This window comes from Pongo abelii, chromosome 6, assembly GCF_028885655.2.
Source record: "Pongo abelii isolate AG06213 chromosome 6, NHGRI_mPonAbe1-v2.0_pri, whole genome shotgun sequence".
In the NCBI taxonomy this organism is placed as follows: Eukaryota; Metazoa; Chordata; class Mammalia; order Primates; family Hominidae; genus Pongo; species Pongo abelii.
The window spans coordinates 136,877,375-136,892,066 of NC_071991.2; the positions used below are offsets into that span (position 1 = coordinate 136,877,375).

The window sequence follows — 14,692 nt, forward strand, 5'->3', positions numbered from 1 at the left end:
ACTCAGGAATATGGGGGGTAGACCTAGCTCTCCTCTGGATTAGTGTCCCCAGCCTTAGCTGACTTTGCTGAGTCTGGGGTTCAGCAGTCGGAAAGCCCTAGATGGGAGCAGGTAGAAGGATGAGGAGACCTGGGGGAGCAATGGAGTAGGGCTGGGCTTGGATATATGAGACCAAGAAAAGCACTTCCTCACATCACAGGTGTGTAACAGACTTTTCCTGCCAGGCTGTGAGGGACTCCTGTCACCAGAGGCTGAGGGTAGCAAAGGGAGGAGACACAAGTGCCCAGGAGCACTTTGGTGAAAAGGTCCCAGATTTAAGGATAATATTATCCTCTTCCCCTCTGAACTAAATCAGCTCATTATGAATGAGATTTGCTAGTCCAAGAGTCTTGAGGCCTAGGTATCCCTCAAATCAAACAGGCCTTGCAAAAATCTAATTAAAGGGCCTAGAATACACCACCAGAAAGTCATGACTAAATGTAGAAAATTGTAGTCTCATCAAATATATTAACAGCTATGTGCTCATGTGTGTTTTAAGACAAAGGTGGTAATTATTTCTATAATCAGGAAAGAAAAGCCATGAAGCAATCATTTTCAGGGAAAAGTGGGGAGGGGTGGAGAAAAGGGTAGACTATAAGGTCTCCCAAATACAAGAATTTGGCAAGTTTCTCTAGCACTGCCCAAGATAAAGAGACACCAGATAATCTGATTCCCTGAGATGCAGGGGACTCATGCCTGCCCCATGCCACCCACTGCCAGGCTCCTGACACTGAAACCCTAAACCAATATGGGAGGGAGAGCTGGCCTGGGAAGTATCAGGGGTCCCTCACCACTAATGTGCAGGTGGTTGGGAGTCTCTCCTCAGCTTCTGTCTTAGTCCATTTTCTGTTGCTATAGCAGAATACCTTCCAGGTATTCTGAGACTGAGTAATTCATAAAGAAAAGAAAAGGCCAAGTGCAATGGTTCACGCCTATAATCCCAGCAATTTGGGAGGCCAAGGCAGACAGATCACTTGAGGTCAGGAGTTCGAGACCAGCCTGGCCAATGTGGTGAAACCCCATCTCTACCAAAAATACAAAAATTAGCTGGTGTCGTGGCACATGCCTGTAGTCCCAGCTACTCAGGGGGCTGAGGCAGGAGAATCACTTGAACCCAGGAAGCAGAGGTTGCAGTGAGCCAAGATCATACCACTGCACTCAAGCCTGGGCAATAGAATGAGACTCGGTCTCAAAAAAATAAAAAATGAAAAAAAGGAAAAGAAAAGAAAGTGATTTCTTATAGTTCTAAAGACTGGGAAGTCCAAGGGCATAGCAGCAGCTTCTGGTAAGGGCTTTCATGTTGCATCATAACATGGCAGCAAAGGGGAAGGGCAAGTGAGTGCAATAATTTACCCATTTATGCTGTCAAGAGAGGCATTGATTTCACTTAATGATCTATTCACCTCTTACTAACCTCACCTCCCAACACTGCCACATTGGGGACCAAATTTCCAACACACGAATTCTGGTGAATACACTCAACACACAGCAGCTTCCCTGTCTAACCCCTGAGCATAGGGTCAGTCTGCCCTGGCCAGACTCTCCTTAGGTCAGTCTCACCTGAAGCTTGGCCCAGTTGTCTGTCCCAACATGGTTCCTGGCCATTCCCTTCCCCTTTTCCCTCTCATTTAAAGCTGAATCCATTAGCCTGTTGTGAAAAGCTGCCATTGAAAACCATCCATGCCATCTTGCCCCTTAGACCGGATCCTGCCTGTTTGGTCTAGAGTTTACTATTCTCCTGTAGTCTTAGTGTTACTGCCTCACCACTAGGGTCCCCTCATCTATTGTGATTTCTCCAGTTCCTGTTCTGCCTAATCATGGCTCTTTCTTCCCTTCAGAAAACTCCCTGCAGGTAGAAGGAGAGGCCGAGCTGCAGTATCTCCCCTACCTTATGTGAATGATCTTGTATTTGGATATATGTGTGATTTGGTGACCATCTGCTTTGGCTTTTTTGTTTGTTTTGTTTTGTTGTTTGTGAAATGGAGTCTCGCTCTGTCACACAGGCTGGAGTGCAGTGGTGTGATCTCAGCTCACTGCAACCTCCACCTCCTGGGTTCAAGCGATTCTCCTGCCTCAGCCTCCCAAGTAGCTGGGACTACAGGCACGTGACACCATGCCTGGCTAATTTTTGTATTTTTAGTAGAGGCGGGGTTTCACCATGTTGGCCAAGCTGGTCTTGAACTCCTGACCTCAAGTGATCTGCCCGCCTTGGCACCTCAAAGTGCTGAGATTACAGGCGTGAGCCACGGCGCCTGGCCTTGTTTTTTTTGAGACAGAGTCTCGCTGTATCACCCAGGCCGGAGTACAGTGGTGTGATCTCAGCTCACTGCAACCTCTGCCTTCTGGGTTCAAGTGATTCTTCTGCCTCACCCTCCTGAGTAGATGGGAGTACAGGCGTGTGCCACCATGTCCGGCTAATTTTTGTATTTTCAGTAGAGACGGGATTTCATCATGTTGGCCAGACTGGCCTCGAACTCCTGACCTCAAGTGATCTGTCTGCCTCAGCCTCTCAAGGCCTGGGATTACAGGCGTGAGCCAGCACGCCTGGCTCCTGATCTCATTTTCTTTAAAGTCCAACCCCACTGAACCTTAGGAAACAGCTGTGGAGATGAACTATTTGTTGGTTGAATCCTATCAACTTCCTCTCCTATTTCTGCATTACTGTTGTCCCTTAGGTGGACAGGGCTCCTAAAAGTCAGTGATGAGTAGTAATGTGCTTCTCAACTCTCAGGTATGAGAAATGTCACCTTCCTTATTTCCCCAAGTTACACTGTATCCAGCTCCAGCCCTCATTTGTAAAGATACATGAGAACTTCACTATGTGTGCATTCTGGGGCCCCTCCTCCCAAGAGAGTAAACAAGGACCCCAGGGCTTATTAACATCCTGAAAAAGGATGCTCACTCTTGGGCTGTGGGTCAGAATTTTGCTGCTTCTTCTTTCTGATGTAGATGTAGTCTCCGGGCACTGGTCTTTCACTGTTTAGGATGTAGACGCCCTTGCCCTTTATGTGGCATTGACAGTCATTGCACCTGCCCACACTCTCAGGACCGCCCCCTACAGGCATCCTTCACTCACACCCTCCCCAGTCTGGGGGCCTGCCACCTCCCCAGACCCTCTGGGAACACCTGTCCCATCAGCCTCCTCCATCCTTGGGCTATTCTTAGCTCTCAGTCCATGGAAGCTTCCTTGATTCCAAACCTCCTGTATTATTATTATTTTATGAGTCTAGGCTTTTAAAAACAAAACACTCAACTCTCCCCTGGGGCTAGGCACACTTTCATTTTCAGGATAAAAAGTCCAACTGCCCTCTTCAGAGGAGGAAGCAGAAAATCTCTCTTTTTTTGGGTAATGACTCAATAGGAAAGTGAAAGGGCTAATTTTAAACCAGACTCTCTCTACCCATCAGCGGGGTGGTTTTGTCACTGCTGTCAGGAGCAGGGATGATGAGTTGCTCCACTCCAGGGATGTCATTCACATCTGCACTGGGTGAATGGCACCCTCTGGGGCTAAGCAGCCCACAGCCTGCTCTGCTGAATGTGCAGCCCTGGTGAACAGCCCCTCTCCTAGAGCCTGCGCCCGGGCCCCAATGGGTTGCTAGACTGCAGAGGAAGATATGGGGGTCTCCTCACAAGACCCTGACTACCCACTTTGGCCCGACTGTGTGGAGCTCAATGAGGACAAAGAGACTGAATTCATTTCAAACCCACCAGATTCTGGTTCCACCTGGATCTAAGAGATTGGTCCTCCCACGGAAGTCAGGCCACTGCAGTAAAGCTGGATGTCAGGGTAGATAGCAGGGCTGGAGGCAGCGAGCAGCCTGGGCTGCTCAGGATTAAAGGGTAGACGCAAAGCCTCAGTGGCGCCACAACCCTCTGGGGGGTTAGTTTTGCCTGATGGTCTCTCGGGCCCTGGAGTTGGCTCTATCGGGACTGAACTGGCCTGCTCCCTCTGCCTGTCCTCAGTCTGAGGTCCACCGCCCAACCAGGCCCTGGTGCGTGTCAGTCCTGTCTTGCTTCTGTGACAGCTCCCTCTCACCTGCCTTCACCTGTTCTCTCCATCTCCTCTGCCCACCTCAGGACAGGAGGGGCTGCTTCCTGAGAGCTGTCGGATATTGGGAGGATTCTGAACACACAAGGACTTGCCTGTGTGAAACAGAGGAGGGGTCTCACATGACCACCGTGCCTCTCCAGGGACACTCACACACCCCAAAAGGGAGCAGCCCTAGAATCCAGGGATTCCCCACACCCTGCTCCCAAATCGCAGTCACTCTGTCCTGCAGGCCTTGAAACCAGCACACTTCAAGGCCAGATCTTCCTTTGGACCTTGATCCAAACCACGTGTCTGTTTTCTCTAGGGGCTCAGGGTCACACCCCACCTCCCGCCACACATCCAGCCCTCAGTGCCCCTATTAACCCAAAACTGGCAATGGCAGGGGGACCCCCCCAGCCAGGACTTGCTATCCATGGGCATTTTGTGCCAAGCTCTTCTGTACCTGTTGGGACCACCCTCAAGGGTGCAAATCAACTGTGGCCCAGAAAAAGCCCGAAATTCCCTCATTCCTCTGAAAGTGGGAGTTGTGAGGACAGACCCTCCTTGGCCCAGGTTAATAACTCTGGCAATAACCATGTCCTTTAAGGGAGATTGGGGGCACACAACGACACTACAACACATCAACACTAACATCCATGCATATGGCTTGGCTGGGGAGGAGGGTTTCATGACGGCACCACGCGGGGTTGAGTCAGACATGCGCTTTTCAAGCAGTGAGAATATCTGGTCAGGTATCTGCACAGTCCTCTGTGGTACAAGCATAACATGATTGCCAGCCTGTCAAATAAGAGGGGCCAGGTGGCTGGAGGAAGATGTTCACAGCCCACAAAGAGGCTTTTCTCCCCAGAGTAAAAGCCGCATTCATCAGTTAGAGAAGAATAAATGTCCGATGAGGAGCCTCTGGCTTCAGGGGAAATCTACTTCAGAAAATAGTTGAGGCCGGGCATGGCGGTTCATGCCTATAATGAACCACTTTGGAGGTTCATTTTGGGAGGCCGAGGCAGGTGGATCATTTGAGGTCAGGAGTTCGAGGCCAGCCTGACCAACATGGTGAAACCTCATATCTACTAAAAATATGAAAAAAATTAGCTGGACGTGGTGCACACGCCTGTAGTCCCAGCTACTCAGGAGGCTGAGGAAGGAGAATTGCTTGAACTTGGGAGGTGGAGGTCACAGTGAGCTGACATTGCGCCGCTGCACTCCAGCCTGGGTGACAGAGCGAGACTCCATCTCAGAAAGAAAAAAAGAAAAAGAAAATAGTTTAAATGCTTTGCTAAAATTTCCTAATTTCATTCTCTGAAAATTGGTATCTGGTTGTCCTTTTCTTAATGCAAAGTGAGAATGTTCACTACCATAGACCCCATGAATATGATCCGGATTATGTTGCCATGAACATGTGGCCCAAAATGCCTGCTCAGGTTTTCAGGATGCAGAGTTTCGCTTTGCTGAATTCTAAGCAGATATAAATGTTTTAAGGGTGAAGAGTAGAGGAGGATCAGGGTCAGAAGAATGGGAGAATGAGAAAGAAAGTTGGACCAGTTTGGGTCCTAATCATAAACATCTTGAAGCTGGGTGCAGTGGCTCTTGTCTGTAATCCCACCACTTTGGGAGGCTGAGGTGGGAGGATCATTTGAGCTCAGGAGTTCGAGAACAGCCTGGGCAACATGGTGAAACCCCACCTCTACTAAAAATATAAAAATTAGCTGGGCGTGGTGGCAGGAACCTGTAATCCCAGCTACTCAGGAGGCTGAGGGAGGAGAATCGCTTGAACCCTGGAGGTGGAGGTTGCAGTGAGCCAAGATTGTGCCACTGCACTCCAGCCTGGGCAACAGAGCGAGACCCAGTCTCAAAAAACAAACAAACAAACAAAACAAAACAAACATCATGAGTGCGTCAGCCAAGTGGAAATTGTCAGCCTTCACTTAGCTCTGGCTGAAGTGAACAAAAACCTTCTGTAGATGTGACCTTCTCTTTTTTTTTTTTTTTGAGACAGAGTCTCACTCTATTGCCCAGGCTGGAGTGCAGTGGCTCAATCTCTGCTCACTACAATTCCCGCCTCCTAGGTTCAAATGGTTCTCATGCCTCAGCCTCCTGAGTAGCCGTGATTACAGGTGTGTGCTACCATACCAGGCTAATTTTATTTCATTTTATTTTATTTTATTTTTTGGTAGTGACGGGGTTTCACCATGTTGCTCAGGCTGGTCTGGAGCTCCTGAGCTCAAGTGATCCGCCCACCTCAGCCTCCCAAAGTGCTGGGATTACAGGCATGAATCACTGCCTCCGATATATAGAGGTGACCTTCTAAGGGACAAATCTAACATCTCTAACAATCTTGGGACCAAGTCCATGGATCCACCAAGGTCCACCCTCCTCCCTAAGGGAATAGACACTCCTACTACTGAGTACCCATCAGAGACACCAGGCCCCCGAGGACAAAATCATTTGCCATTTTGTGATCACGGGGGCTCAGACTGCACTTTATAAATCCACATATGTAACCTTGACGGGAATTTCAAGGCCCAGCTTGGGAGATCGACCATTGTCAAGTTTAAAGCTTTTGCTTTCATTGCTAACAATTCTAGTTTCGTGATGAACATTTTACACTTCAGGAAAAATCGGTTTATTATTTCACTTGTGGGTAATAGGAGTTTCTAGGGAAGTAGTTCCAAATTGGTTTGTATATAGATTCCTTGGAAACTCCAGTAAAAGTTGGGAACCCTCTCCCTAGTAAATACCTATACACTTCAGTTTCAGGGGGTCACAACCTGAAGCCCACTCATGAACAACAATATAAGGAGCCCTGGTTCCAAGCGGGAGCTCTACCAGCTGGCTTATTGATTCCACTGCATTTTTGCCCAGGACGCTTTCACAGGCCATGGGAGGGCTGTTTTCCACCTGATTCTTCAGAGCCCCAAACTGAGATGATGGGTGACTTTTATCCAGATTTAATACCAGAGTTAAATACCCTGACTCAGCCAGCATGAGAGCTAGTCTGATCATAGCACTTGAGAATGGCACACTGTGATATTCAGGCAGAAAACTTTCACATTTCTGCAAGCAAAACACATCAACTAAAACAGGAGTTGAAGCTATTGTCAGTTTTGAGAGATCTTCACAATGACGATGGAGAAAATGTATTTCAAAAGTTGAAGGGGTGACCTCAGCAAAGACTGTGACGACTCAGACGCACTGACCAGGCCCACCTGGCCTTCTGCAGACCTCAGTTTCTCTGGCCACTAAGCTAACTCAGGGTCTGTTTTGGCCACCAAAACCTCCTTCCCCTTGGGAGTCTCTCCCCTGCCTGGATGCTTGCTGGGTGCAGAAGGTGCTGGCTCCTTGTGGCTCTGCCTGTGGGAAGGGTGGTGGGGGGTGACGTAGTTCTGAATAGCTCTGAGGAGACTGTTCTGGGACCTAGGAGTTCTGCTCTCCCTGTCTTCAGGGTCTATAATGGAGGTGCCCTCAGGGAGGGCAGGGGGCAGGCCTTGTAGTCACTGGTGGAGCCCCCTCTGATATCCTCGTCTCCCTGAACAGTTTTCTTTTGTTTTTGTTTTTGAGACAGAATCTGGCTCTGTTGCCCAGGCTGGAGTGCAGTGGCACGATCTCGGTTCACCGCAACCTCCACCTCCTGGGTTCAAACGATTCTCCTGCCTCAGCCTCCCAAGTAGTTGGTATTACAGGCGTGCACCATTAAACCCGGCTAATTTTTGTATTTTTAATAGAGACGACTATTCGTCATGTTTGTCAGGCTGGTCTCGAACTCCTGGCCTTAAGTGATCTGCCCGCCTCGGCTTCCCAAAGTGCTGGGATTACAAGCGTGAGCCACCGCACCCGGCCCCATCTCTGAACACTTTTCCCACCTGCCAACAAACGATGGGGTTTCCTAAGCCTGCAGGACTTCCAGACAAGTCTTCTGCTCTGGAGCCGCTGGGGGCTCAGTCAACATGATCCAGTGTTTTCATCAGACCAGCCTTCCTCTGGGGAGTCGGCCCCAGGCCGCGTGTTGCGGAAGAGCCAATGATGCTCCCCACTAGGGCCCGGATGAGGTGCACTCCGGGGCCGCAGAGCTCTCCTGCGCAGACCAAAAGCCCCAGAGCCGCAGCGGTGGAAGGCTTCGCGTCCGAACGTAGCAGTGCGTCCTTGTTGTCACTAGAGGGCGACCGCGCGTAACAGGAAAGCAAAGCGCGGCGGGACCTCGCTCGCACCCAGGCTTGCAGAGGCAGCGTGGGGACGCGGACTTTTTCCAAGGCGGGGGCCTTGAGGCCAGAAAGGCAACGCAAGGCTGGAGAGAGCAGGAGACTCAGAAGGTGTGACTCTTAAGAGCAATTCTGGGCCCGGCGCGGTTGCTCACGCCTGTAATCCCAGCACTTTGGGAGGCCGAGGCGGGTGGATCACGAGGTCAGGAGATTGAGACCATCCTGGCTAACACGGTGAAACCCCGTCTCTACTAAAAATACAAAAAAGTAGCCCGCACGGTGGTGGGCGCCTGTAGTCCCAGCTACTCAGGAGGCTGAGGCAGGAGAATGGCGTGAACCTGGGAGGCGGAGCTTGCAGTGAGCCGAGATCGCGCCAGTGCACTCCAGCCTGGGCGAAAAAGCGAGACTACGTCTCAAAAAAAAAAAAAAAAAAAAAGCAATTCGGGCGGGGGGCGTTGGCTCACGCCTGTAATCCCAGCACTTTGGAATGCTCAGGTGGGCCTCGGCAGCGCGCGAGCGGCGATCCAAGGGCAGAACCAGAGTGGCTCTGTGTGCTCACAGCTTGTAAATTAAATAATAACTAAAATTACATAACACAACAACAACAACAATGTGTGTTTGGGAGCTTGATGTGAATTCGCTCTGCCCTGCGAATGTGCCGGGCAGAGGTTCCTGGGCGTCTGCTCAGGGTTCCAGGGTCGAGGCTTTCAGAGGCCATTGGTGTCACCTGTGGGTTAATAAACTGGGAAAGAATGAAGAATGGGATGGGGCTTCAGAAAGGCTGTAACCTGTTGTTTCCAAAGCCAAACCAGGGAAAATACAGATTTAAAGGTGTCGTGTCCTTTGCAGCAACCTGGATGCAGCTGGAGGCCATTATCCTAAGTGAATTAACACAGGAACAGAAAACAAACCACATATGCATTATTTCACTTTTTTTTTTTTTTTTGAGATGGAATTTCGCTCTTGTTGCCCAGGCTGGAGTGCAATGGCACAATCTCAGGTCACGGCAACCTCGGCCTCCCAGGTTCAAGCGATTCTCCTGCCTCAGCCTCCCAAGTAGCTGGGATCACAGGCACGCGCCACCACGCCCGGCTAATTTTGTATTTTTAATAGAGACGGGGTTTCTCCATGTTGGTCAGGCTGGTCTTGAACTCCCGACCTCAGGTGATCCACCTGCCTTGGCCTCCCAAAGTGCTGGGATTACAGGCGTGAGCCACTGCGCCTGGCCAGTTGCATGTTCTCACTTATAAGTGGGAGCTAGACATTGGGTAATTATGGACATAAAGATGGGAACAATAGACACTGGGGACTCCTAGATGGGGGAGGGAGAAGGGCAAGGATTGAAAAACTATTGGGTACTGTGCTCAGCACCTGGGGGAAGGAACATTTGTACTCCAAAGCCCGGCATCACATGGTATGTCCAGCTTACACACCTGCACATGTACCCCTTGAATCTAAAATAAAAGTTGGAAAAAAAAAAAGATTTAAAGGTTGCATTTTTGCCCTAATCAAAATGAAAATACAGGGCCGGGCGCGGTGGCTCACGCCTGTAATCCCAGCCTTTGGAAGGCCAAGGCAGGTGGATCGCTTGAGGCCAGGAGTTCGAAACCAGCCTGGTCAACATGGTGAAACCCCATCTCTACTAAAAATACAAAAATTATTTGGACCTAGTGGCCTGTGCTTGTAATCCCAGCTACTCGAGAGGCTGAGGCAGGAGAATCACTTGAACCCAGGAGGCAGAGGTTGCAGTGAGCCAAGATCATACTGCTGCACTCTAGCCTGGATGACAGAGCGAGACCTTGTCTCCAATAAATAAATAAATAAATAAAAGAACCAAAATGAAAATACAGTTTTAAAACTACAGGAAACAATGATTATTCATACAACTTTGGATACCTATTTAATTGGATCATAGAATGTGAGGAAAAGAAAAAAAGAACCCCGCTTTTATCCCCTAAAATGTGAATCAAGGTCTGGGCATATTTGAAAAGCAATCTGGAGATAGCTTTCTCTAGTCTTTATCTCTTACCTTCATTCGCAGTACATGTTCACGTGTATCGTTTAATGTCAGCCCCGAAATATCTCCATGAGGTCGATGGTGCCTAACTCTGTCCCATGGGGGCTGAATTCAGGCCTCAGGTCTGGACGAGGGAAAACACCTAATAATAATTACTAAAAGTCGCCTTCTGCACGGTCACACCGAGCCAGCGCCTGGGCCTGGAACCCGGCCGCAGCCCCTCAGCCTTGCCCACCGCCTCCTGACCATGGACCCCCGCAAAGTGAACGAGCTTCGGGCCTTTGTGAAAATGTGTAAGCAGGATCCGAGTGTTCCACACGCCGAGGAAATGCATTTCCTGAGGGAGAGGGTGGAGAGCATGGGGGGTAAAGTACCACCTGCTACTCAGAAAGCTAAATCAGAAGAAAATACCAAGGAAGAAAAACCTGATAGTAAGAAGGTGGAGGAAGACTTAAAGGCAGACGAACCGTCAAGTGAGGACAGTGATCTAGAAATTGATAAAGAAGGTGTGATTGAACCAGGCACTGATGCCCCTTAAGAAATGGGAGATGGGAATGCAGAGATAACAGAGGAGATGATGGATCAGGCAAATGATAAGAAAGTGGCTGCTATTGAGCCCTAAATGATGGTAAACTGCAGAAAGCCATTGACTTATTCACAGATGCCATCAAGCTGAATCCTCACTTGGCCATTTTGTATGCCAAGAGGGCTAGTGTCTTCGTCAAATTATAGAAGCCAAATGCTGCCATCCAAGACTGTGCCAGGCACGGTGGCTCACGCCTGTAATCCCAGCACTGGGAGGGTGAGGCAGGTGGATCACGAGGTCAGGAGTTCAAGACAAGCCTGGCCAAGATGGTGAAACTCTGTCTCTACTAAAAATACAAAAATTAGCTGAGTGTGGTGGTGGGCGCCTGTAATCCCAGCTACTCAGGAGGCTGAGGCAGAGAATTGCTTGGACCCGGGAGGCGGAGTTTGCAGTGAGCTGAGATCGTGCCACTGCACTCCAGCCTGGGTGACAGAGCAAGACTCCATCCCAAAAAGAGAAAAAGAAAAGAAAAGAAATAATTCCTGATTCAGCTCAGCCTTATAAGTGGCGAGGGAAAGCACACAGACTTGCCCTTAAATTGGATTATGATGAAGATGCTAGTGCAATGCTGAAAGAAGTTCAACCTGGGGCACAGAAAATTGCAGAACATCGGAGAAACTATGAGCGAAAACGTGAAGAGCAAGAGATCAAAGAAAGAATAGAAAGAGTTAAGAAGGCTCAAGAAGAGCATGAGAGAGCCCAGAGGGAGGAAGAAGCCAGATGACAGTCAGGAGCTCAGTATGGCTCTTTTCCAAGTGGCTTTCCTGGGGGAGTGCCTGGTAATTTTCCCGGAAGAATGTCTGGAATGGGAGGGGGCATGGCTGGAATGGCCAGAATCCCTGGACTCAGTGAAATTCTTAGTGATCCAGAGGTTCTTGCAGCCATGCAGGATCCAGAAGTTATGGTGGCCTTCCAGGATGTGGCTCAGGACCCAGCAAATATGTCAAAATACCAGAGCAACGCAAAGATTATGAATCTTATCAGTAGATTGTCAGCCAAATTTAGAGGTCAAGCGTAATGCCCTTCTGATAAAGAAAGCCCTTACTCCAGGTACGGTGGCTCACGCCTGTAATCCCAGCACTTTGGGAGGCTGAGGCGGGTGGATCACAAGGTCAGGAGCTCGAGACCAGCCTGACCTACATGGTGAAACCCAGTCTCTACTAAAAATACAAAAATTAACCGGGCATGGTGGCACATGCCTGTAATCCCAGTTACTTGGGAGGCTGAGGCAGGATAATCACTTGAACTCGGGAAGCGGAGGTTGCAGTGAGCCGAGATCACATCATTGCATTAGGCAGAACTAGACTCTGTTTCAAAAAAAAAAAAATTATTTCAATAAAACTAATTGGGAACACCAGTATTTCAGTAGGACCTGGGTAGGGACTGGAAGTACTTGGCAGGGCCGCAGCAATCTTGCTGTGTTTTATATAACATGCATCCGGCTGGCCACAGTGGCTCATACCTGTAATCCTAGCACTTTGGGAGGCCAAGGCAGGTGATTACCTGAGGTCGGGAGTTCGAGACCAGACTGACTAACATGGAGAAACCCCGTCTCTACTAAAAATCCAAAATTAGCCAGGTGTGGTGGTGCATGCCTGTAATCCCAGCTACTTGGGAAGCTGAGGCAGGAGAATCGCTTGAACCCGGGAGGCGGAGGTTGTGGTGAGCTGAGATCACGCCATTGCACTCCAGCCTGGGCAACAAGAGTGAAACTCTGTCTCAAAGAAAAAAAAAAAAAAAAAAAAAAGGAAAACATGCATCCTTCAGCGGTTGCCCTTAAATCTTACACTGTGGTGAAGGGATGATTTTTTTGTAATGCTGCGGTAGAGTTGGATTACTTAGTTCTGTTTTTGTCCAGTATATCTAATAAATGTTTCATATTATTTCCACATAAAAAAATAGTTACCAAAAGTCCAAAGTGGTTCCTACAGCTGTGGGCAGGACACACAGCTGCTGCTTGGTCTTCCAGAGAGCTATTTCTCAAGACCTTCCTAAACCAAATGTTCAAATATGGAAGTGGTTCTGGAAACATTTTTGGTTGTCACAACTGGAAGCCAGGGGTTGCTACTGGCAGCTGGTGGGTAGACACCAGGGATGCTGCCAAACATCCTACTATGCACAGGACAGCCCCTAAAACGAGGAAGTTTCTAGTCCAAAATATGGAGAGTGTGGAAGTTGAGGAAACTTGAAATATGAGAATGTTTATTTGGCTCCTTTAAAAAATCGCAGTCCAGGCCAGGCGTGATGGCTGGAACCTGTCATCCCAACACTTTGAGGGGCCAAGGTGTGCGGATCACCTGAGGTGAGGAGTTCGAGACCAGCCTGGCCAACATGGTGAAACCCGGTCACTACTAAAAATACAAAAATTAGCTGGGCATGGTGGCAGGTGCCTGTAATCCCAGCTACTCAGGAGGCTGAGGCAGGAGAATCATTTGAACCCGGGAGTTAGAGGATGCAGTGAGCCGAGATTGCACCACTGCACTCCAGCCTGGGCCACAGACTGGGACTCCGTCTCAAAAATAAAAATAAAAATAAAAATAAAAGTTGCAGTCTAGAGTTGTTCCTTTGCCTGATCTCCTACTGCACAGTAGGTAACCTTTCTATTTCCATTTCCAACAAACTTTCCAATTGCTCGACGATTTTTTAAGCCATCGTGCCAGTTCCTATCAGTTTTGGAGCAGCACGGAGAGTTCAGTAATGTGGGTGCAACAGTGAAACGGCAGTGAGATGTGGACCCTGACTAGCTGGGAGGCCCACCTGCTAGCTCTGGGAGTGTCCTTCTACACCATTCCATTCGGTGGGCCTTTGGTCACTCCCAAAATGAGAACACTCACTCACTAAGACTCACCTGGAGTCTTACTGTGTCATATTGTATTAACATTAGTTAAGAAGAAGTTTAGACAGCAAACATTTGCTGGCGAGTTTCAGAAGAAGAGAAATTGAACCCTGCTTTCTCCTCTAAAGGCAAAGGCCAGCCGCAGGTTGCGTGAGGACAGTTGCTGGCATCTGCATGACACCTGGGGGCGCTGTTCTTTCTACAGAGCAGCACCTACTGCAAGTCCGAGGGCTTCTCCATCAGCTGTGTGCTCACAGTGTGTGGTGTGTTCACTTCTTGACTACTCCTGAGGCCGCCATCAAAACCCTTCCCGAGGCCGGGCACAGTGGTTCACACCTGTAATCCCAGCACTTTGGGAGGCTGAGGCAGGCAGATCACTTGAGGTCAGGAGTTTGAGACCAGCCTGGCCAACATGGTGAAACCGTGTCTCTACTAAAAATACAAAAATTAGCCAGGCGTGGTGGCACACCCCCGTAATCCCACCTACTCGGGAGGCTGAGGCAGGAGAATTGTTTGAACGCGGGAGGCAGAGGCTGCAGTGAGCTGAGATGGTACCACTGCATTTCAGCCTGGGCAACAGAGCAAGACTCTGTCTTGAAAACAAAAACAACAAGAACAACCCCCCACCAAAAAACGCCTTCCTGAGGTCTAGCAATGGGATCAGGGACATGCTGAGCTGGGATCCTTCTCTGCAGATTTCCTGTCCTAGCAGGAAAGCAGTGACTGGAACATTTCTGAGCAGGCCAGCCAACAGCATCTCCCCACAGCACACTTCACAGTTCACCATGAATAATTAATCATGTGTATCATTTTCTGCCCCTCTGGTCTGCAGAGTGTTCACTCATAGGGTATTCTTTACCTCAAAATCAAATTCTACCATTTCAGACAGCTTCTGACCCAGTAATTCCACTTCTGGAAATTTCTTCCACAGAAATACTTCCACAAGGGCACAGAAGTGTATGTGCTAGGA

General features: G+C 49.1%; 1 pseudogene; it reads left to right on the forward strand.

Moving 5' to 3' along the window:
- Window positions 1-10,547: 10,547 nt before the first annotated feature.
- On the forward strand, window positions 10,548-11,904 carry LOC100435657 (hsc70-interacting protein-like; annotated as a pseudogene).
- The last annotated feature ends 2,788 nt before the right edge of the window (window positions 11,905-14,692 follow it).